The sequence below is a fragment of the Oreochromis aureus genome, linkage group 9 (genome assembly GCF_013358895.1).
Source record: "Oreochromis aureus strain Israel breed Guangdong linkage group 9, ZZ_aureus, whole genome shotgun sequence".
Classification (NCBI taxonomy): domain Eukaryota; kingdom Metazoa; phylum Chordata; class Actinopteri; order Cichliformes; family Cichlidae; genus Oreochromis; species Oreochromis aureus.
This window is the reverse complement of record NC_052950.1, coordinates 14,222,858-14,248,655: the sequence shown is the minus strand read 5'-3', so window position 1 is coordinate 14,248,655 and position 25,798 is coordinate 14,222,858. Positions and strand designations below refer to the sequence as shown.

At 40.6% G+C, this 25,798-nt stretch overlaps 1 long non-coding RNA gene across 1 annotated transcript in view; it reads right to left on the bottom strand.

Moving 5' to 3' along the window:
• Positions 1 to 6,147: 6,147 nt before the first annotated feature.
• LOC120441690 overlaps positions 6,148 to 25,798 on the bottom strand; it is a 117,691-nt gene continuing 98,040 nt past the window's right edge. Inside the window, exons 2-3 of the long non-coding RNA XR_005614191.1 lie at positions 15,208 to 15,361; positions 6,148 to 6,210 (exon numbers count right to left, since the gene is read on the bottom strand). This is a non-coding gene — a long non-coding RNA (uncharacterized LOC120441690). The remainder of the gene's footprint in view (positions 6,211 to 15,207; positions 15,362 to 25,798) is intronic.

The following is a 25,798-nucleotide window of genomic DNA, read 5'->3' as shown; positions in this document are numbered from 1 at the left end:
TATAGTATGTCCCTGAAAAGCAACATGGGGATTTTAATTTTGGCCCAAACACAGATGAAGGGAGAGAAAGAAGCAAGAAAGAAAAAGATCCTCTGTATATATCAGACAGACACATTCACAAACACGCACACATACACACACACACACACCTTGCCCAGGTCCCCGAAGCTAATTAAAGGGAAGGTAGGCGAGCAGAGATGTGATAACTCTGTGAATCATGTAGAATAGTTGTAATGGGTGACCTTTTTTCTCTCCTCATGCGGCAGGCAGAAATCTCATTTGAGAGTGAGCCATTCCAATTTGCTGCGGCGAAGCAGGTGTCAAAGTCTCAAGCAGGCAGAAAAACATCCCTTGGTGCCTTCTCTTTTGTTTGAGATCATGTGATGCCCTGTGTGAAAATGCAAAGAGCTACAAAGTCTACTGAAACAGGGGTTTGTATTTCAGCTTTAGGTACCTCTTTCATTCGTCTCTTCTTCTGCTGCACTTTGACTTAATGTGAAGAAGCAGAAACAGTGTTTTCTATCTCCATGTTGTGTGTATAGAAAGGATTATGTTAGTGATCAGAGCAAACATGAGAATTATAAACACAGTCCATCTTCATTAGGCTGCGGGCCAGATATTACTGGGCTGGACAGCCTGGAATGTTTGGTCGTCCATTTAGCCAAGGGCAGGAGCAGAAGGGCTGCTGTGCAGGGCTCCAACTCCCTTTGATCCTCTGCAAGTGTGTGTGTGTGTGTGTGTGTGTGTGTGTGTGTGTGTGTGTGTGTGTGTGTGTGTGTGTGTGTGTGTGTGTGTGTGTGCGCGCGAGAGTGCAATGCAATTTCACAACCCAAGTACACCAGCTGGTCCACGTTAAAGTTCCAAGGTAACCATGGCGCCCTGCGGCTGGTGGAGTGTGTGTGTGTGTGTGTATGTTGGTGTGTGTGCGTACAAAAGTGTGTGTATGTGTGTGATAACATGTGGTATACGTTTGGATGCGCTCCTCCACCCCCTCGCCCCTTTGGCTTTGACTTTTAAGGAGTTTCGACGCTGAGTTTTTGCCTCTATCAGGTAAACAGGATACGGGTCACTGATAAAACAGTATATACACATAGACAGTCTACCGCCATGAGAGAATATATGTGAATTCCACTTGCCACTGAATTTCTAGGATTGTGTCACCAAAAATAGTTTCCCATGTGTTACCTCAAATGGACAGAGTCATGTTGACCTGGGCTGATTTCATGTGTGGTTTGCTTCAGAGTTTATTTAAGTGGCTGGTATTGTTAAAAAAAAAAGAAAAACTACAAATACATACATTGTGAGATATTAGAGTGTTATTACCAGAAAAGCTGCAATAACATAAATGGGGTTTGACATTTTCACAGTTAGATGACCACTGTAGATCTAGATAATCATATTTTATTATATAAAATACACAATTATAATCATTTAATAGCTTTAGGATCAGGTGTAGCAGTGTGGTGTGGGGAAGATAATCACTTAGAAATAAGATGCACAATTTGTATTGTGACCTCCAGTAGGTTGTTCTTTGTCTACATGCTATGATCAGTTAACTAGTGCTGCCTCCACTGTTCTTCATGCGTAAGGCTAACTGAATTCAACAAGAGCTAAGCAAATGTTGCATGGGAAATAATAGCTGATTTCTAACCCTTAGAGAATATCAAGCTAGTATAAAAGATGGAATTAGGTGAGTGGCTTAATCATCAGCTTAAATTATAATGATGTACGCTACTCGTGATGTAACTTGGACCATGAACGCCACAGCCTACTCTACACCACGTCTACATAGCTCGTTGATGTAAACTGTATATTCATTCAAAAAACACAAAAAACCACAACCATCACATATAGATCAAAAATCTAGCATGAGCTACAAAATTATGTAAGATTTAAGTTTACAGTTAATCAAACTTTTGCTGAACAGTCCTTGCCTTTGAGGATAATGTCTGGACGCAGGTAAGGAAATCCCAGAAAACTGATCTGTTCATGTGGACATCACAGCTTTCAGTTCTCCCACTGAGAACTCAACATCCAGATGAACAGAATCAACTTTCTGGGCTTTGAGAATAACCTCTGATCTTCCTCTCCTGACCTCTCTTTCTTTCATCTTTCTTCATCTCAGAGATCTCACACATTAGTGTTTGTACTTTTTTTTTTTTTTACACCTCTGGGTAAATACAGCATCCATACATTTAGCTAGTAGACAAACAGTCATCCAACGTGTACAGAAACACTTTGTGTGTTTGCTGATATTTTTTGAGCTGTTTGGAAAAGTTATATTTTAAATCATCTGTGACTTCCTCCATTTATGCTCCCTTCCCTGCTGAAGTACAGCACCCACAACTTTACTGACATTTACACTACAAATGCACGACAGGGATGAGAAGGAAAAAAGGACTTGCTAAGGATGTAACCAGGACATGGGAAGACATTACTTTCTTATTACTGAGCAAGTATCTTCTTGTCGGCAGCAGGAAGTACATAAAAAATTAACTCAGTCAACAGACAGATTGATAAAAAATATTATCAGATTTTAGTGGATGTGTGTACACTGTTAATTAAGATCCCATTCTGTAAGGTATTCTTCTCTACTGCACGCGGCAGTGTGGCTGTGACTTTATCTTTTATCTACTGCACTAGGTGATGGTACTTGTCTAAGGCCTTCTCCACCATACATCATGTCTATAAACGGAGCTAGAGCAGCATTGTATAGATCTCATCTTTCATGTCCTTGCACAAATATTTAAGGTTTAGAGAAGGTCATATTATCTTCTAAATGTGCTGTTTACATAGATAATAATGGGGTCAGTCCAAGTGCCCAAAGTAACAAAACCGTATTGGACACTGATAAACAAATGCATATTTATAGCTGAGCTATGCAAAAAACAAAACAACAACCCCCGTTTAGTACAAGTATTGAGACCACTGAAAATCTCAAACCCTAATTTCTCAGCGCATATAAACCGTCCTCGTCATGTTTCCTGTTTCCATACATGTGATCAGTGCCACTGTTGAGCAACCAAAATGATTCAAAAGGGAAAATCCTGAAAAGACTGGAAGGTGGAAAACACTCAACAGTTCTTATAACGCCGCACAACTGCGCATTGTGCTTGACGGTCTCTGTTTACATCTGATTGCCTCACCATAGACTAAAATAAGGAGGTTCACAAACTCAGGATATGTACAAATCTGTGGAAGCTCCACAAACAAATGACCAGAACTCCATAATAACATACACTGGAAATCCATTGTTGAATAGCAACACAATCCTTTCTTCTTTCTAAGCAACTTTCCAATGAGATGTATATTCAGTTTCAAGTTTAGATGATAGAGAGCTGACAACTTTAATGTAGTTTAAAAGGCTGCCTAACCCTACACAGCTGCCATGTTTGTCTTGTGCTTTAGTAACAGTTGTTGGGTTTCACAGGAATACGTCAGCTGTTTGTGACATGTATTGGTTTGAACCTCAAAGAGCTACTTTTGTCTCATTAGTCTTGAAAACTACAGTGAGCATTTGTAAGTTTCGGAGCTACATTTGTGTTTTCGCGTATCATGTTGCTTCCTCAGGTATATCACTTCAGCTGACAGAAAAAAAAAACCTTGTGGTCTACCCAAAGGTTGTCACTTTCAAAGCACAAAGTGCACAAACATGCAATAACCCTCAATCCCTGGAACTGCTGTGACTTTCTGCTTCTTTAAGTAAACAGCCCAAGGCCGCTGCCTCTCATATGGCCATGAGCTTCCTACAATGATGAAAGAGCTTTTAGGTTTTCTGCGTTTTACATTTTAATTGCGCATGTTGCACCTTCACCAGCTTTTTAAATTGTTTTATGAACACGAAACTAGTAAAATCCCGTTCATCAAAGCTATTTTAGCACCACTGAGATCATAATACATGTTCCTAACACATGAAACACCAAAAACAGTTTTAACCAAACTCCTCACTGACATCATGAAGATGTTTAATCTTTTCTTGAAATGAAAAATCATCCTATCAAGCTGTCCACTGTGGACAGAAAAATCTAATGAAAATATAGTGCTACATATTGATAATGATATTCTGTATCTTTCTATTCCTACCTAATCAGAGGCAGAATACAGTGCAGAGTCTCCCCTCTCTCCTGCCATGACAGCCACAATTCATCACAGCTTTAATTTAGTCTGTTACTGGGGTGTCGATAGGACGCACACTGCCTGGCGACCCTCTTTCGCACACACATGCAAGTCCAAGCACACACGCATGCAGGGAACTGCATGTTTACGCATGTTCCATCCACAGCACGCACACTTATGAGACTTATGGAGAAGCGTCTACCCCCAGCATTTCATCTTTGTTGCAATAACCGCAAACACAAAAATGTACAGATATACACTGCAGTCCATATCCTTCCATCGTCCAGCAGCGCTATCTGTTATGTGTTTGGATGTGGCCCCTGGCTCAAGGCCCTTCTCCCTCGATATATCATCAGTCATTTGAAGCAATTAAGCACTTCTCAATGAGAATAGCCCGCTCTTCCTTGAGCAAGACGGAGAGGAGCGATTCACAAAGCCATTTTCTACCAAATCCTATTAAAGGTGGGGAAGGGAGGGAGGGGGAAAACGAGGTTGAAGACTTAAAATGGAGGGCTTTTATTTAAGGACTAGGAGGTATTACAGGCCAGATTACTCCTGGCTTATGTTCCTAGTCTGGGAAATTACATTCCCACTTTTTTTTGGGAGTACCAAGGCTTTGGAGTTGAAGATGAGAATCACCTTAAGTCGCTCTTGTTTTTCACTTCTCCACTTCAATGGCTTGTACTTGTTCTTGTTGTTGTGTTTTGCTAGAAAGATTTCTGTTTTTCCACTTTTATTGGCACCTACTGAGCTTTTCGATACCTCTTGGGCTGTGTTTTTGGGGCTAGGGTTTATGTCAATTCTATCCGGTTCTTTCAAGGGAAATTACTTTTTCATTCCAAGATCTAGTCTTAATTATTGATAGCAAGGAAAAGACATGAGCGAAAATTTCATAGGATAAAACCGTTGCGCTTCAATCTCAGCAGGGTTTAAAATCATACACCATATAAACACAGCTGCGAGTCATCATATAAATAAAAACACCAACAGAGAATCTCTGTTTTCATTGTGCTATTCATTCTTTAAGTTTCAGGATTCCACCGTTTACAGTTTTGTGAGATGACCTATGTTAAATTCACACATGGACATAATCATTTTAACTAAGTGAACTTAATTGTTTAAAACATAAGTCATGACCGACAATTTCCCTAACCTTCGTCTAGGGGCTAAATATGCATTAAAATGCTTTGCTCGTGTTATATAAACAGTACATAAACAACAATAAACTCACACACGGTGATCTTAAAAGGATTCAAAACAATGAAGTACAGATGTTTCGACAGTTTCATGAATCTGAGATATTTTTGTGAAAAACAACAATAACCCCCAGCTGCGTTAATTACCACTAAGTTAAGATAAAATCTAACGGCCACATCAGAACTGATCACTACACATCTGGACTGGAGCGACTGGGGTTTTCGCTAAAACTCGAGTCCTTTATTGTGAAAAACCTGGGGTCTATTGGGAAATTATATGACATGGTAATTGAACAGTTTGCCACCATGAAGGACAAGAAAATGGCTTTCATACTAGAGCGTCTAAAATGTTACTCTCCTCCTCTATCTGTGGCTTCACTGAGAATAATACAAGGGAAACAAAATGTGGCTCTCAGATGTTGAGTAAATTCTTATTTGGTTAAATCAAAAGGGTTCAACCGAACTGTTTCATTGCTAATTAAGTATTTTCCCAGTGATTAGACTGTTCCCTATGTTTCCCTACAAGAACGTGTCAAAAATCATTAAAATGTTTAACATATTTAACCGAGTCTTATCTTGACCAACCATCAAAATTGAAAATACATTGTTTCCAATGATATAAAACACAGAGGTCTTGTAATGCTTTTAGTATGTTAACAAGTGTGGTAGGTATGAAGGAAAAGTCTTGCATTTATTTTAAAGTAAAGTGAAAAATCGTTTGACTTTCTCCCACCGAAAATGCAAATTAGTATGTGCTTCCTTTTTTTTTTTTTTTTAAACTTTTTTTGTATCCTAGTAGGTTATAAACTTTGCAAAAGACTGTATTTATCCTAACCTTGCACACTGATGATCTTCGTACGGTGTTGACAAATGAACCACTTCTCTTGGGGCTTGAATCCTGAAAAAAAAAAACACACACATACAAAAGTAACTAGTTTAATTTCCATAAGATTACACATTATATCTGTTTGTCTCTCTCTCTCTCTCTCTGGCTTTTTATTGACTTTGCCTAATTAAAATGTGCCCCACCCACTAGTCAACAGTTCAGTGGTTTGATCTCGAGCTCCTCCATCGCATTTGTCAGAGTGTCCTTGAGCAAGCTACAATGCCCCAATGCTTGCATTCGTGTGTAGATGGATGAATTTGGCTTATAGTGTAAAAAAGTACTTGCAGAGGTGAGAGGAAAGTAAGACTACAAAAGCACAATATAATATAAATAAAAATACTATTAATACTCTTTACCTTTTTTTACTACCTCTTTAACTTCTCCAGTAACAAGCCAAAAGTATTCCAAGATCTGGTCATCTCTGTCAGAACGGTACCCTCAGTCTGATGCCATATGGTATGTGACCACAATTTATAACCTCCACTGATCTCACAGAGATTTTGTAAAATCATTATCCTCTCCATGGATCAACCCTTGTGCAACCAAAGCTTTCTTCCCTCCAATTTTGGCTTTTCTAACTCAGGGCACATTTGCTATTGTACTCGCAGCCAAGGCAGCCTGTCTTCACCTTGACAAAAGGGTCGAAATTTTTCAAAACACTGAAATAATATGCATGAAGGCATGCACATCACAGTATGTACGAGACCACTGACGTATATGAACACAGGCATATGTATGTGCAGACTCTCCGTACTGTATATGTGCGCTCCACCTTGCCAAACTGTAAAACAGGTTTGGGGTTTATTTTTGTTGTGTGAAAGCAAGGCTCAGTACTGCTAAAACCCACATCTGCAAAGAATAGACCTACTCATTTGGCGTTAATCAAAACAGCCTGACTTTATTCATGTAACTGCAGTGATCTGCAGGCCTCTGGCAAGAGCAGAGAGAAAGAAAACACAGATGTGTGCACATTATACACACACACACACCCTTGCGCACACACACACACATTTGAATAAAAGGTCAAATAGCTTTATCAATAACTGTGGAAAATGTGTTTTGTGAGAAGAAGGAGCAGCTGATCTGACAGTGGCCACCGCCCTGATGAATAACCGCCAGGAGAATCAATAGGAAAGAGGAGTTGAGGTGGAGTGGGGGAACGTTTTGTCATCCAACGGTACACTCCAATATCTAAGCTCATCCATCAAAGGCAGCAATGGCACTTCGTCCTCCGCTTTAATTGAAAGCACACTGAAACAAGTTATTTACATGACGGGATGGATTTGAACGGGTGCACGTCAACTGGCAGCTTTGCTGTTATGTGCTTGCTAAATGTTTGTTTCATGAGCTGCGAGCTGACGCTTCACTGTCTGCGAGCATGGTTGACTGTCAGCTAACAATGGAAATGCAGACAAATAGTCAAACATCAAGTCTGACACAAAAGCTGTTTTTTTTTTTTGTTTGTTTGTTTGCTTTAATAGGTATACGGCTCCTATACACCCGTCTTGACTATCAAAAAGCTGCCTTCACGAAATGGCAGTGTTCAAAATCCTGACAAATGGGTCACCATAAAACAGCAAAATGTATTTGAAAAATGACGATAATTTGAAATCCACACAAAAAAGGCAACCAGGCATCTTTTTCACTGGTGGTTTTCAAATATATCCCCTTTGGCAGCATATATGGACTGAATTTAAGTTGGCTGGCTTTGGCATTAAAGATACTGAAGGCCTTTAATTTAATTTGAATTTACATATGTCATAAGCTAAACGACATCAAATTTTATTATTTGTGACTTTCAGTTTATTTGGGCTTTTCAATATAAGCTCATATATTTTGAACATCTGCCTTTCCCTGCGTATGATCTCTTCCATACTCACCAAATAACAAGTCATTAAATGTGCTACATATTTCTAATCATATCACAGTTATACCTGTGTGTGAGGATGAAGCCCTGTGCATTCCCATGGAGAGTTTTCTCTCAGTAGATCGAGAATCAGTAAAAGACAGCAGATTTTTTTCTCCTTTGGGTTCATTCCATAAATGGAGTATCAGATGTTGGTGGTAGTTTAAGAAAAAACAAACCTCACAGCCTTACCAGTTGCCGCTTCTTCTCGTCTTGAGTTTAGTAAAAAGTTGCTCGCATTGCCAACATATGAGGAGTTAGCTGGTCAGATAAGTCAAAACAGTCCTAAATATTTCAGCCTCCGTATGTAGAGTGGGCAGGAATGCCAACATTTTTCCAAAACCCTGTCAAAATCATCCTTTTCAAAGTTGTGGGAGGTCTGAGCAAGTGATGTACGGCTCTGTATCATATTTGCCCTGGGTGACCCAGTCTGAACTCCAGATGCTACTGTGTGTCACCATGTCACAACCAGAGCCAAAAAGGCCAGGGGGAGGAGAGCCTGTCTGCCTGGAAGCCAGTTAACATCTGTCGAGCATATTCACATGTGTAGCAGACATACAGAGAGGCTCTTCAGACCACACTGAGTTTACACTACACGGGATCCAGCGCCATAGAGACCGAAAATGTTGGAACCAAAACAGAGGCTGTTTTTAGAGTTTCAGCAGACACAGCCAAGGCCAGACAAGCAACGCCAACACTCATTCACACCACGAGAAACCCAATTTCCCCCCAAAAGCAAAACTGATTTTTGCTTTAATCCTGGTGCCATAAATGGGTCTTGCCAACTGATTTATATACAATATTCAAGCAAATGGCTTGTTCTTACAATCTCGTGTTGTGAACATGTTTAGCTGGCACTGGCCCTATTATGAGAAAATGCAGATTGGGATAGTTATACAGAAGAGCCAGACTTGCCTGTTAGCAGGGGGTCTAAGGGAAAAAGAGTCATAGTTTGAGTCTTCTTTCTTTCCTTTTACGCTTCCAAGCCAATTAAATAAAGCATGGGTTGAAATATTCCACAGCTCTGGCTCTTTGGAAGCTAGTATTTATAGATAAAACAGATGCTTCTGGCAAATGTAAAGGCTTGAAATTTACATCCACTTCATTCCAAAATTTTCTAAATACTCTTTCCGGTTATTGTCTGCATCCACGCTGGGTCCTGGAGAGAGAGGAGGAATTGGGAATGTACTGGGAAACCGCAGCGAAGCAGGCCAGCCAAGTTCAACAGGGAGTTCAAGGCTAAATCGATGCATATTTCCCTTTTAGTGGTGATAAGTCTAGCCAAATGTACACTCATCTCTCCGCACAGAATCTCAACCTAAATTAAATAGTGATTAGAGGAGCCTCTTCCATTGGTGGGTATAAATTTCACAAAAGATTATTTGCCTGCTTTGCTATCCCACAAATTCATAGGGCTGAATTTCTACCGGCTGCCCAAATTCATTGTCAAAGTTTTAGCAGGGTATGGCTCAGAGCCACTGTTTGTCTAAGGCTGCTGCACTCGAAGGCCTTTGCAGACTACACGAGAAAACCTTGGCCAGGTCTTCTAAATATGTTTTCGCTGAAGTGTCCAGGTATATTTTTTCTACAGTCGGAGCTCTAAAGCTGTCTTGGCCCGCTTCAGCTCTGTACATGTGTTAATGCTGAGGAGGTTCATTCATTTTAGCACCACATTTGATAGTATGTTGACATGTGAAACTCTGGCCAACTCTGCATCCCCCATAGGCCAATGTGCATTGTTCTGGTTTCAGCAGCCTCTGGAGTTCACGGTATGTTTGAACATGCTGTCCAGCCAACATCTTTAAACAATAAAACTGCTGTCTGTACAAATTCACTACTGAAACTACTTGTCTGAAAGAAAAAAAAAGAGTTAGTAATTGGTTTTATGGGTGCAAAGCACTTATTTACATGAAGTGAAAAATATAATGCTGATATTCGTAAAGACTTCAAGAGTTGAAAAATTAAAACCAGTGTTTTGGAGGTTATCTGCACTCATCATTGAAACGCATTTGTTTGGCCTCAGGGTTTGTGGGGTAAATGAGCCTTGACGATTATTTTCATAAAAAGCAATAAAGACCAGTAATTATAAAAATGCCAATAAGAATTCATCTTTGAAAAATCTATAAAGCTATTAAGGCTGTAATTAAAAAGATGAGCGGCTAAGTCTGAGAAAATTGCATTTTCCTGCACAAGCGACTGTGAAGCCTCATCTCATGTTTGTTTTGCAAATTCCTCAACAAAAACATTAACTTTGAAATATTAATCTGATCTGTGGTATTGATAGGAATCTCCCATTAAAGGCAGAGGCCTGTACTTCATACACATACGCTTCATTAGCTACACCTCGGTTGCAGATCCAAAGGGTCATTAAGCCTCCATCTTGGCAATTACACACACGCCGACACAGATACACCCACTCACGTGCACACAAGAACGCAAAAAGAAGTGGTCATTGCACTTTTCAACCTGCGAAACTGTGTAAAGGTAGTCCTTACCCATTAGACATGGTCCCTGTAATAAGCAAGTGTTATTGGCACGCAACCACCTTTTTGACAGTGGATAAATTACAGCTTTACTCACATAGCCAGATGGATGAGAAATTAAACAAAAACCTGTAAAACCTGAACTCTTCAACAGTACAGTGAGGGGCTACTTTAGCTTTCTCATGTGGAAGGGTGGTACTGTGTTGGTGTAGTTTAGGTCCTCTTAGAGAGGGTCACTGCAAACCTATTCTTTTTCTTTTCTGTGATGAAATATTTTTATTCATATTGCACCAAAGGGGTCACTGAATGGTTTGATAAGTATAAAAATATGTCAGTCATATGCTTTGGATCCACTTATCAACCAGTATTTTGGACTGATGCGTGACCACCAACCTCAAAATAACAAATGAGGGAGTATCTTTTGGAAGAATGGCGTTACCAGTGGTTTGCATCTTGAGGTAAAACTTCTGTATTTACATTCATGAAGGCGTCTCTTGATTGCAGACAACGGAAGGCCGGCCCTACTTTGGAGCATCCTGGATTTGTTGGGAAAGAGTTTTTCTATACCAAGAATTCTGCAATCATCCACTTTAGCTGTCCAGTCTGTTCTTAGGGGCCTTTTGGTATTGCTGAACTTGTTATAGTCCTTATATTTAAGATTGCCTAAGATTTTCGATATGGACGGTCTTAAATTTACCTCTTACAATTAAAAGACCCAGGACTTCTTTGTTATACGAATGCTATATGCATTGTTTCCACCTGTAGATAAAAAAACAAACTAATAAACAATACATCCTAATGAACTGGCTGTACTGGAGTTACAAGAAGTCTTGCAAGGCCAGATCTGAATTATAAATGTTTACTTCTCGTTTTCCAGGACTCTGAATAATGCTCCTCTCTCATCTCCAACCGCTGCACAACGTCTTGTTTGAATGGAGTGCGTTTGTGTGTACCTACATCTCCCTCTCATCCTAATGTTTTGATCCAGGGTGTGTGTTCACAGTGGACATTAGGCAATCTCTCAAACCAGTAATGGGCTTTGATTCCCCAGGGTTGCAGTGAGATGGCCACTTCTTACATTAGCCAGTCAGGTATGACAGCGCCACGGCTTGCCTTCCCCTCGGCCAGCCGGGATAAATAATAAATGAAAGTGGTATTTCAGTCCTCCAAATCATCCGCAGGGTCAAGACTCCCTTCTCGCAGTGAACTTTGTAAGATGCGCCGAAGCGCAGCGAGATGCTAAAGGTTAGCGTCTTGGACAAGACAATCGTGCATTCGGCCTGCAAGCACAAGTAGTTTATAAACATCCACCGCAAAATCCACCCCCGTAGTTGTTGGTGAGGAACTTCTTTTCCTGCTCCCTGTCTCCTCCCCCTACCTCTGTGGGAGGATGGGGAGACACATGAAGAGGAAAAGTTAGCATTCTCACAGAGCATACATCTGCTGCTAAGCTGGCATTTTGTATTGATTTTTCCTGAAGCCTGTAATTTTGAAAGCTTGTAACAGAAGATGAAGTAAATATCATTTTATTTGCTCAAATGGTTTCAGATTGGATTGGATTGAGATGAAAATGGTGGAGACAGGCAAATCTAGATGAGAAAGCAGCAATTTCACATAATTGTCTTCAGACCTGGTGCCAGAATATATTACCGCTGTTCTAAAACTGTCAAGCCAAAGACCTAGAAATGGACTGGAGTAAGTGAAGGCACTTATTCTTCAAGTCTCTGACATGTTTTACTCTCTGCTGACAATGTTCAGTGTGATGTGGTTGCATTTATCCTTTTGTGAAGAGTTCCCTTACTTCAGCTTAAAGTATCAGTTACTCCAATGCAAATTACATCCTTGACACTCACAGAGATTGCGTCAGACCAAGTCTGCAGTGGACTCCGAAGGCAACGTAGGAATCTGACATCAGATGTCGGATTAGAGTCAGATCAGTTTACATGTAGAAACAAAAAACCTCACAGACTAAAACTGGATCGCGTCTGTGTGCCATTTACATGTATCTCTGAAACAATAAATTGTCTCTTAATTTTTTGGTGTGTTGCTGTTTTTCATCTCAGCAAAGCTGACTTCCAAAGTACGACCTTTCACAAATCTCCCTCTGTGCCAGCAAGTGGCAGAGCTGAGTTAATGACTACTGTTTATAACCCCATCTCATACAGCCATTCTGTTCATTTTTCTATTTACCCTGGAAGGTGAAGTTAACCTTCTTCAGCTCATTGTAGCCAGAGGAGAATGGCAGAGATTAGTGTATTGGTCATGGTGAAGTGAGCATAAAGTACATGACAGGACCCAACTGCATGGACAAGTATGGTTGTTCCCTACAAGGCAGCTGCAACTAGACTCGAGAATTTGTCTTGCAGGATTTATAAAGATGCATACATTTAAAATGCTTTTTAATGTTTCTATCTGCATATTGCAGCAACAATTTGATCAATACATTTTGCACATTAAAACAAGTAGACAGGTTTTTGTTCCTGCCTGCTGTGATATTACCCGACAAAAGCCCTCATCTCCTCCAGAGTTTTCCTTTTCTGTCTGTCTTCATCCACCCATCCTTGTGTTCATCTATCCATCAATCAAGTGGGCTACTCAAGCCAGAAACTCATCAGAACAAAGCAATCAGCTTTGTGCGTCAGTCCTCTTTTCATTAAAGGCACATACAAACCACTGTGCGCAAAGTGTGTATGTGTGCGTGCGTGCTTGAGTGTGTGCAGCGCGAGTGCTTATTTGACGAGGTCAGCTAATTATTTGGCCAGACTAATGAAGGTCAGCGTGTTTATCTGTCTTTGTGCTGATGGTCTGTACCTGATTGAGATAAGTACTCCTCTTCAACCTTCCTGTCATCTGTCATCTTGATTAAGGAGCCTTAAGGAATTGAACGGTGCACCTTTATTTAAGACATCTCATACTTTACCTTCATATATTCTTTAACATCATGTTTTTCTTTGCACTCAATGCCTTAAATCTTCTATACATGAATTGTTGAAGGGTCATAATGTTAAACTGCACAATTTAAAAGCACATACAAGGACCATGGCGATACTCATATTATTCTCATTATAAAATGCTGTAAAAAAAAATGCCCTCTTCAAACAGACATTTGTACACTAAATGAAACTCACCACTAGATTTTTGGTTGTGTCTACTGGTCATACCATTTTCTTGTCACTCATTCAAAGAACTACATTGTCGTGAACATCCAGGGAAGAGATCTAAAATACATGGACTGCAATTATCTATAATGAAAAGGAACTCTGATGCCAAAGGTATTGTCCATATATATACAGGCTTGTCACAATTGAAAGTGTGTGCACAGAATGGTGCTATTATCATGATGGATGGACCACACCAAATTAGGTAGATTTGATAATAACTTAAATTACATATCCACTTACCTGGATGCTTGATGAACTGAAAGCGACATTGTCTATTATTCTTGTATCATGCACGATTAGCATTCTGTATGAATATGTCGTGGCTGCCTTAGCTGTCGCTCATTCCAAATCATATGCAGGCCATTGTAAGCGTGAGCAGTGGGTTATTGTAACAGACGCAGAGGAGCTCTTGACTCTTGTCAGCGTCAGACGTTTAGAGAAGGACAATTGTAACTGAAAGGTTCCATTACTAATTAGATATCCATGTGGAAATAAAGGGGAAAAAATATAGAATTATTATTTTCATGTGGAAAAATAAAGTGGTAAATATGTACATTAATAATCAGAACAGCAGCTATATATAAACTAGTGGCGTGCATATAGCTACTACATATCGGGTATAAAGTGTCATACCACTGTAAATGCATTGTGAAGATCTGTCCAATCGCTTATGGGCTAAAGGTGTGTTAAACCTAACTTATATCTACAATGTGACATGACTGAACGTGAAGAAGTTCAGAAGAAGAAGAATGAAGATACATCAGACTAGGGTCCGCCCCTTAGGGAAGTGATTGCATTCAGAGGACATATTGTATCATCCCTGGACATTAATAGTTCAGATTTCTGCATAATGTCACACAAATATGTGTTTTGCAATGATTTTTAGGAACCACAAACAGATGTGTTATTGAGGCTGATTGGAAACAAAAAGGGCAAGCAACATGACCTAATAATTATCCAGAAAACCAGCAATAACACTTCTAAATTCCAAAACAATAATCTCAAATTGTTAAAATCATAGCCTGTCAGACTACAAGCAAGGTGAATGTTTAAAAAGAGAAGAGCACAATTGAGCATTTTTTTTCATGTAAATTTTCACATTTACTTCAAATATCAGTTCACAGAGAACGAATTAATCGCTGTTTCCTCAGGTGGTCTGTTAGTGTATCCAAACACGTTCAAGAAACCGCAATTGTCCTTCAAACCTTAAGTGCTCATTCTTATGGTGTATACAACGTAATAAGCATACTGGTGTCAAATAATTTCCAAATTAGTGCAAAAGATTGGGGGCTTGTTTTTTTGTTTTTTGGAAGTAGCAAACACTATAAACATTTTTCAAGTTTTTACTAAGTCTAATTTATTCATAGAGTGCTTCTGGCAGTCCACATACATGTATGTCTATATTTTTGATAGTGAACAATTACAAAAAAATACAAAAAATAATTCGGCAACGTCCTACCAGGTGGAAGTCCAGGGTGAAGGCTGGGGGCATGCCAAAGAGATTAAATCTTTTTGTTGGCTTGGGAACGCCCTGGTGTTCCCCCAGAAGAGGTGGAGGAGGTGGGCAGACAGAGGGAAGTCTGGGATTTGGCTGTTGTCCTCACAGCCCACACCTGGATAAGTGACAGAAAATTAATGGATGGATGGATGGATGCATGGAGCTTCCACATACTACTGTCAAGCATGTGTGTGATCTGCATTTTGTTGAATTATGTTGCATAAATATTCTGATATAAAATAAACTTTATTTCAAAAAAACATTTCACCTAGCCTGTAAAACATAATACAAACACACAAATATTTATATTTTCCGTAAAGATGATGGCGATCTATTATCCAAAATTGGTCTTTTATTGAGACAATTAAAAAGAAAAAATCTGTGAAGGAATTAATCCAAACAATTCTTCCCATCTGTCCTAGTCTCTGTCTGGCTACCTCTGCAAGCCCCAGTTCCTAGGCCTCAGCATCTCTAACAAGCAGCGGATACAGCGCTGGATTACTGTAGGCGTTAAATCAATAGCTGCTGGTCTCCCAGGCACAGCTATAGATTATGAATCAGTGTTGGTGAACAGAGCGCCATGGTGGCGAAAGGGAGTAAGGAGACAGAGAGGGGCTGAGGGAGAGAGAGAACGAGAGAGAGAGAGGAAGAAGAGGGGGAAATACTGATTGGTTGACATAAAAATGACGCACGGTGGTGTCATTTCACCAAAATATACTGGTTTTGAATGACAGTTGTAAATTATCCTTTGTAATTTTGCAACATGGGTATGTATATAATCACCAGGAAATGAATAATTATGCATTGCATGTATTGAGTTTCAAACTGTCACTTAAGAATAGGGAATCTTATATCACATAAACATAATTGAGCCATACAGGAATTTGACTCATAATTGAAAGTAAAGAACAACATTTAAGATAAATATTGATTTAACCTTTGCCTTTCTGAGATCTGCGTAATGAATGCAATCTCAAACTCATGGAGTTCTCCACATACTTAAAACAACAGCAACAATAATTTGTAATTTAACACAGAAACATAGAAGACATGAGGTTTTGTGCACATGCCTGCCAATATCTATATAACTGATCTATGGCCACAGAGCCCATTAACCTGGTTGAACCTGGTAATCTCTGCAGCGAGCACCAATGTTTCCAGCCTTCAGTTTAATTCAAGGCCCTCTGAGTGCTGTTTACAGATGGTATCTAAGTGGCTTGATTCAACTGCCAATGAATATTGGCATGTGCCTACACCCCATAGACCCTGCTATTAGGGGTGGAGACCACAGGGTTAGCCAAACACAAACTGAACATGACATCTCCCTTGCGTCTGCAAGTTCGACACGCCGGCATTTACACAAACACACAAACACGCACACCTGAGTTCCCACACACGTTTGTACAAAAAAGCTAAAAGATGATTCAAATTTCAGCAAGAATATGCAGGCACATATTTCGTGCTCCAAAATTCAAAGAAAATGCAATGTATGTGTGTGCCTATGTGTAAACCCACACACACACATATACACAAATACACAACATCAACCTTGCTATAGGGCAGGTTGCAAGACCCATACTGCCCCCTGGCTCGCCTCGCTCTCTGTGTTTGTTGAGCAGCAGAGATGCCCGAGGAATAACTTGTCTCCCACCACAGATTCGGGATCAGATTACCCTGGACTAGCTCCCTAACCTTAACCATTAGAAGGATAAGAAAATATCTGTTCTAAGATCAGTGGCTTGGGGGATGGAGATGATATTGAGGAGCTGTCAGAGGTGACTGAGTTCAGGGTCAGGCCCCCGGGAGCCATGGGATGGGAAAAAGGTTCACACAGGCTACTGTAGGGCAAGACTCAAGTTAGTGTGAAAAAGAGAAAACTGTGTGATGCTTTGATATGAACGCTAAAGTAATTAAAAAACACCTACAGCAGATAATGCTATTGGCTTTGCCACAGAGGACACAAAACACAATGGATTTAGCCAGGCTAACCAGTCAGAATCAAATAATGATAAGTAGTTAGTTAAGATATTAAAGTCATTGGAATATTACCCATTATCTTAAGCTGTTAATTACACCTCAGGTTGTTTAAATAGCTTGTAAAATGTGAAATTAATGCAATGCTATTCTAAAGCACACAGTGGTTGATAAGTGTTCTCTCGCTGGATAATTGTAGAGTGGACACAGTGTTAACTGTTAGCTGCAGAGTCTGGTAGCTACGAGCCACCAGCTGTGTCTGAATGACTGACTCTCGGACGTGGCTGCTGCGCTAGTACTGAGCTGTCAAGGTCAGTCGGGACACGCACACACGTTTGCACATGCACATACACTCGCTCCGAGATACGCACACACATACACCCAGCACCAGAATGATTAATCTGTCAATCAATGCTTCTACTTCCTACGGTGAGTCCTCCTCTTTTCCCTGCAAGGTTCCTGTGAACAGAAACGAGAGCTTGCAAGATTGGAGCGTGCGTGTCACTTTTTCATCATCTGTGTTTGATTTGTGCAATCAGAGCCCATTCAAAACATTTTCCACACAATGCCAGTGTAGCGCAGCTGAAATGCAGAACATTGCTTTGTGGTATCCAATCTCCTTATTCTACATGGCCACCATACACAACAGTGAGTTTTCATAGCGTATCTATTTCACTGCAAGCTGGTCTGATGATGGCAGCCAGGAGAGAGCTGGCTGTCGAAAAGACTTGCGACTACTGAAGCCATTTGGCAGAAATGAAATGACAAAAGATGCACAAAACACAGTAGGAGATATGTTTGGAAGACATGCATACTGTGTAGTAGCAAAAAGGCCGGTTCTCATGCTAAGTCGAATGGGAAAGTCATCAAATGCAACTCAAATCCAATGTGTAGTATCTAACGCTAAATAAAACACATGTTTAATGCTAATTCCAAGTATACTAGCATCTGTTGTGGTTTTGAAGAGCATGACATTGGTCTACGTGCTATTCAGAATTGCCATAGACTGTATACAAACGATGAATGAAGCCGTGTGACGTCATGTCACCCACTGGAAGTCCCCTTGTGAAGCGGGACAACACAATAAAAATCGATATGACAAGTGACTGACTGATCTGACACTGCATGCCAGGAAATTAGTGGTTTGTCAATCACAAGGTAGGCCCGCCCTAAAAAATTGTTTGTTTATTGACCTTTTTGACTCTAACATAATTTATCATCAGTAAGATCATTAGTAAGACTAAAAACTACAAACTCATCTGGAAAAGGCTTAGTCAGATTGTTTTTCCACCGATTTCCATGCACCCCGACTTCTTTTTGTAGCCAGAGTAGTCGCCTCCTGCTGGACATTAGAAAGAATGCAGCTTAGAGTTACTTCGCAATTTTGGCTTGGATATGGCTAAAATGCATTTTATATATAGTCAGTGGCAATTATAAATATTATAATGAGAAAACACCGTTGAATTATAAATAAATAAATGATCAATACCTTTAGCAACAAATATTTTCATTAGCAAAATTTTCAGTCTAAGTCGCATACATATGGATTTTGCTTCAACACTGAACACTGAGCTGAATTGAACCTGCCACGACTATGTGTAAAATATTTAATTAATAACATCCATAAAGCTGAAATAAATCATTTCTCTTTAAGAAGTGTCTCAGTTTGATAATAATTTATCCCGATCGTATTTTTTCAATTTATATTCTCTCATTAAGTGAGTGCATAAATGAATTTCATTACATTTGAAGCATTCAGATTTAATGAAGACTGTACAAGTATATACATCTAATTAACTGCTGCATTTAGATTGTATTTTTTCAATTACACTAATTTTTTCTTGTAAATTAAATTTTGCACTTTTCAGCAAACATCACATGAGATGTGATTCATGTCTGTTCACTGTGTATTTAAGTCTCTGCTTACATTGCTTATCATAACCGTGCTCTTCATTTTAATATTACAGCATATTCAGTCAGATTTACAGCTCAGTCTCAGTCTGAACGCCAATGTTAGTGCATTACCTCTATGATTACAACTATTACTACTTCTAACCGCCATTACAACAATTTCAACAACCCTGCTTTTACTACAGTAACACTAATAACATATAAATCTAAGCTGTCTGGCACCAGTCTAACAAACTTAATCTTGCTTTATGTGCACTGTAAGTATACTCCATTCGATTTAATTTGATCATATTTCTAAAGATGCCCTAAGAACATGGTGTTCAGTAAATGCTTGTGCCACTGCTATTTGTAACTAATCACCTCTTCTCTTTCTTCGTCATGCCCCTCTACTCTCATTCCTTCTCCCCATCACTTAATTTCTCGACCACCCACTGCCTTACCAGTGCTAATTGCAAATGACCAGTCTAGTTGAGGAGGGAAAAAGTTGGAAAATGGGGGACAAAGCCCATTAGTGCTTTATTGGGTGTGCTAAAAGAGTTAGCCTTATTCCATGTGATCCAATCCGAGTCAATCACATTGGGAAAATTGGATTCCTGAATAAGGAAATCCCATGAGGGAGGTTAGGCTGTCCATCTGGATCAGCAGAAGACACTTCTTCTTCTCTTCCTTTGCTCCGTCTTTCATTCTCTCCACTGAGGCACTGCGCTTGGTGAGATTCTGTTCTCACTTTAGTGAACCAATAGGGCCATAATAAGTATTGATTAAGCTATTAGCCAACATTACCCAGGCACTGGCAGAGACTGTGTTTAGAATCAGCACCTCAGGAGTCTGTCACACCGTGTCACACACACGTACACAAGAACACGCACACACAGTTTTGAGAAGCTGATTGGGTGTGCTGTCAGGTTAGTTAGTTACTGAGGCGACTAAACTACTATTCTCTTATCTATTTCCCTCTGACTCCCAGTGCAAATCTTTTACCTCTCTATCTATCCCTGTAACTGAACTCCAATCAAGTAAGGCCACAGTCCAGAATACATGGCGTTTCAATGAGATGGGTGTGAGTACGCCGCACACACATGTGAGGAATCAGATAAAAGAGGCTTGATTACAAAGGACAAGGTCATAGTGAGGAGTGACACAGGTTTGGAGCTAAGCTTTCAGACTCCAGCGGCACACATGCACCTGAAAGTATACACACACACACACACGCACACACACACAAACAAAAAAGAAATGCGGTCAAAGAAATTTTTGAAGACTGATGATAACATCTGGGTCCAGTTGCATCACTAATAAGCGTGTGAGCGGGAAGGAGACTCCAAAAAAGAGACATTTATTGTGTGACTTTAATAAGTTGACCATTAGGTTTCGCTTCTGCAGAAAAACTGAAAAACTGAGTGGGAGAGAGACATATAAGCATCAGAATTAGCCGCCACCTCAACTCCACACCACAATGTTTTGAATATATTTTCCAAGAAATCATCTGATTGAGTGATTTCCGATACATTGTCAGGACAAATTACCTCCTCTTAATAAGATCCTTGGTGGAAGCAGAGGACGACCACTCAGAGAGGGGAAAAGGAAACGACAAGTATTAATTTGGGATTTTTCACAAACTGACACTCCAGTCTCCATCGTCAGGCCCCGGGGCTGTGTCACTTCTCACCCATGATCACACAAACACAGACGCACACGCGCACACACACACACACAGACACACACCCCTCAGTCTCTCTCTGTTGCTCCCTCTCCCTCAGTTATTCCCTCCTCCTTCCTCCTGATCATGGAAGAAATTCTGTGGCGTAGCAATTACCTAAGTCTTTTATCAGTCATTTCAAAGGAGGAAAATTAGAGCAATTGTGTCAGGATGGTCATATGGGCAGAAATTGCACACTTATTGGGTGCACTTATGCCTGTGACTCCGCTCCCTGCACTGATGGGGTCCATTGTTAAGGGACGGTGCCTTCAAGGCCGCTGATTGGGGCTGAGAGCAGATGCAACTCTCCCCCCCCCACCGCCCACCGCCCACCTCCCCAAACACACATGCATACACACACACACACACACACCCTCCCTCCCTTCTAAATTCTCCCTCTGACTCCACCTTAACACGGAGCCTTTGTCTTGAATCTGTAACCCCCCCTGCTTAATTGAATATAAATTACAGCAGCGCTTTGGCTTATGTGGACTATCATCAAAGTTAAGACTGAACCACCATCTTCTTTGACCCAACTCCACTTGTCCTGCTCCCACAACCACCCTCCACCCCCACCCCTGCCCCCCTCCCACCAATTATTCATTTCCTTCCCAGCTGCTCATCAAGATCAGAGAAGAGTAACATACCAAGGCCTGTGCTTGTAGTGTTCTTTCTCTCGACTCATGGCTGCCATAGCTATAACAAAATGAAACAGCTGAACTACAGTGCAGGCATACTTTCTTTCTCAGCATTTGAAATTAAGAGAAGGAAGCATATCCCAAAGGAAAAAAGAAATGTGCTGAAGGAAACCATCCACATTTTTTCTGTTCTGCAGACTCAGGTACTTCTAATGACTTGATAAACTAGCTCAGAATATCAGCATCAGTGATATTATGACCTTTGGCAGCCCAATCTTATAGCAAAATGTCATCTGAATTCTACTCTTTAAGCAAGACTCTACAGTGCATACTGGTAAAGTGAGCAGAGACCACAAGAGCCATGGATTCAAAGCTGTGCATGTTGAAGCACTTATGCCACTACCCGACCTCCAAAGATGATAGGCCACTCAGCTAACGAGTGAAGCCTCCAATCTAATAGTAACACTGTCTGCTCGCAGGGATCTTTCCCTAAATGCTAACTAGATTCAGGCAGTGAATCCTAGCAGTAAATGCTAAGTCTATGGCTTAATCGTCGACTCTAGCCCCTTCGCACCACGGGGAGCTGCCAGGGCTCTCTATTCCCACTCCACTGGCCACACATCTCCACTCAATCTGTCTTAGCATATTGATTTCCCAGCTGTCTCATTGGTTCCTAACATAATTATGGCTGGCTAGGCTAGGGGCACAGGCGCAGGGCTAATACATTTACACCAGGCCCCATCAGCACAGGCTTATATTCATGTCATTGGGAGAGGCCAGGGATTGGATGCCCCTAAGAGGCAGCTCTACTAAGAGAATTCGGGGGGCTTTGCTGTAATGAAAAAGGGAATTAGCTGGCTCGACCTCCGTCACATGGCAAGATCAATAGCAATGTCCATGAAAATATTCTGTGGAAAATAAAAAGAAGACAAAAAAATATGCACCTGTGAATAAAGACGTATCATTACATGCTGTTTATATAGTATTATTTCAATGTTCCCTCTTTATAAAGACCAAAAGCTTACTTTATGATGAAATCCAGTCGGATTGTTTTTATAAATATTTAATGAAAGGGGTACCCATTGATAAACGTATTTCTGATTAATGAGTATTTTAATTGTATTTAGACAGGCTATTTGTTTTTCTCAACACTTTGCTGTTCCTTTACAGCATATGCCGGCCCATATTTACTCCTATAACCTCCTGTATTTTTTTTTTATCTTTCAAACACACAGGATATGGCAGGAGAAAGGAAAAAAAAAACACTAAAAGAAGGGGGTAGGGGGGGTAGGGTCACAGTCTATCTATTTCACTGTGCCTAATTGTTGTCAGAAGCTGACCTAAAATGCAGAGACAGTATTTTTCAAAGTCAAGGATGAGGTAGAGGAGGGGCGGGCAATTCATCATGCTATCTCCCTTCCTCCTCCGCCCACCGTCCGGGACCAGCGAAGGTCTGCTAGTTATTTAATTCCATGGATCAGGCCCTTAATGGCAAACTCCAGCCCCATAAATTAGACATGCACTCGATTAGGATGTCTGCCGTAAGAAGTGGTCCTAGGTATGATACTGGCATATAAGGTCATCCGGGCCCTCTCAGATCTATTGCAATTAATGATCATTAGAGAAAAAGCACAGAGAAAAATGTATAGAGTAGGAATTCCAACAGCTTTCAGGATGTAGTAACAGATAGAGACAGATGACTACACTGTCATACAGGAGATACATGAAAATGCTGATTACTTGTGCCTGAGAACAATTTTTTTTTTTCCACAGTGTTAAAACAAATAAAACATTTGGCTAAAGTGCTCCCATGAATCAAATTAGAACACAATCAGTGGCACCGTGGCTTGTACAAAAGTAGTCCAATTACTGTTGGAAATTATACAAATGACTACGTAGGCACCATAATGTAATGCATAAGCTGCTGTTGTAATCATACGTCCATTAATTACACTTTGACGGTGCACTGCATGTGAACAAAGGTGTGGTGATGACTGCACACGAGGCAAGAGTGTGCACAGCATAGTTTGTTTGTTGCAAAGTGAAATGCCCTCCAAAGTGTGGCACCACTGAAGCAGTGATCAGCATGGTGCCCAGCTGGATAGACCGCTTTCCACTGTGTTGCTTAAAGCACATAAAATATACGTGGAGCTTTTAAATGACTCTAACTGCACTCACTTGAGCAAAATAGTTTTATTGTATTGCATATGTGTTTATTATTAGGGGCTCTATTTACCTTAACACCATAGCAACAGCTACTCTTTCAGGGTTCTTAACCGTATACGACTGATTGAACAATGTAGCGAGCTTGGCGATGCTTCCTTCTCTTTTTAGCCGATTTTACACCTCGCTTCTAATTCTGTTTCATTTCCGCAGGTGACAGTAAGGTTTCCCCTCTTTCTTTGTTAAATTTCATGCATTTATTTATTTATCAATCCTTTTTTTTTTGGTTTTTTTAATGTCTCTGTGGCATTTTGGACAGTCCCGAGCATTTGCTGACAGTTATTTTGGCTCCTGGCAGCGCAGACATTGACTGTCAACGGGACATCTCCTTTCTTTTATTCATTTCTTCTTTCCTGAGAGATGCTGCTGAATGCAAGTCAGCCTTTTCTCCCTGGAGGCTGAGGGGTGGTGGGGCGTAGGGGAGGGTGGGCAGCATGGAGGACAGTGGTGGTAAGGAGGGTGGGTTGGGGGGGCAGACAGGAGGGATGGTGGAAAAAGGCTGCGGGGAAGGGGGGTAGAGGGGTGATAAGACATGTCGGGAAGGTGTGGTGTGGTGGACCGTCTCATTGTCTGTGTGTGTGTGTGTGTGTGTGTGTATGTATCTGTGGTGCATGTTCAGCTGTGGAGTGTGTGCGTGTGTGTTTTAGTGTGCACGTGTGCGTCGAGGGTTATTCAGGAGGACACTCTCCTGACGATCAGATCAGCCTCCATTCTGACATTCCTGCACTTCCTTAGTCTGAAAAGAAAACCAAAGGCTCAATGAATGTGTGTGTATACGTGTGTGTATTTCTGAGGATGTATAAAAAAGCAAGTCAGAGAGAAACCTACTATATATCTGTATAGAAAACAGCTAGTCTATATTTGTGCGCACACGAAATGTGTGTCAGAGCTTCAAACAAAATTATGAGTGCTTATGTAGCTGTGTGTCTGTATGTGTGCGTGTCTGTGTTATGTGACCTGTGTAAGTGTATATTCTCGGCTGTGTGGGCATAATTGGGATGTTGCGTGTCAGGGGAACACCAGCAGTATTTTTTTTTTTTTTTCCTGAGCAAGCCAGCCAGTCAGAAACCATAATGGGTGTTTTTGCTTGATGAAAACCTCAAAGCAGAGGTCCAGTGTCTGTTTTGATAAAGGGAATGTGCATGCCAGTGAGTGAACTCAGCATTGATGCTCGGATAAAACACATGATCAATAAAATAAACAGTACATCACCTCTATTAGTGACACAACACCGGGATCAAGGTATGTGGAAATGGAAACAGAGGGACTGGTAGAGCTGCAGAGGTTTCGGATTTTTAGGCAGAATGAGATGCTAGGGTGTGTATTGAAACTGTGTGATTACTGAACACAAAGTAATAGGGAGCTGGAGATTGCTGAAAAATACACCAGCAAATAACAAGCATGCCATTCTGCAGCTGCTATTAATAATGGCTGAAAACATATCTGTAGTGATGATTTAGCTTTACAATTAGAAACAGGACTTGATTGAAGCAGGAAATAGCATACCATGTTGACAAGTAACATAAGTGGGCTGATTTGACAAAGTTGTCAGCCAAACACAGAAACAAAAAAAAGCACAAAAAAAGAACTACAACCCAAACAACTTGGGCTTAATGCAGATACTAAAAGCCCTGAGAGTGGAGTTCCTCACTCAGCCAAATTGATTTCTGTTTGCTTTCTTTCTGTTTACAAGGTGTGCAGATTAATTTGCAACATGCCCCAACACATCCGCGGCTAAAACTCCTTCCCCCACCTAAATCACGATGGCTTTTTCTGAAAGCAGCAAAGATGAAATAATGACAGCGATTAGATTACTATTCTTAAGAATCCATTAGTCAAAAATGACACCCAGGAAATCACACAGTGCATTCTACCCTAATGCAATAAGGTGCCAATTATAACACTCATGTGGAATAAGTGGGCTCCTCTTCCTCTGTTGGCTGAGGAGAACACAAATCATCATTACCGTGTATTTCTTAATGCTATCTGCAGTGAGAGGCATTAAGAACGGACTAATAAGTTTAGCCCTTGCAAACAGAGTGCAGCAGCGTGCCCCATTTTCTCACTCATTTTCTTTCCTCTTCTCATCAGCTTTTTGAACCTGTCT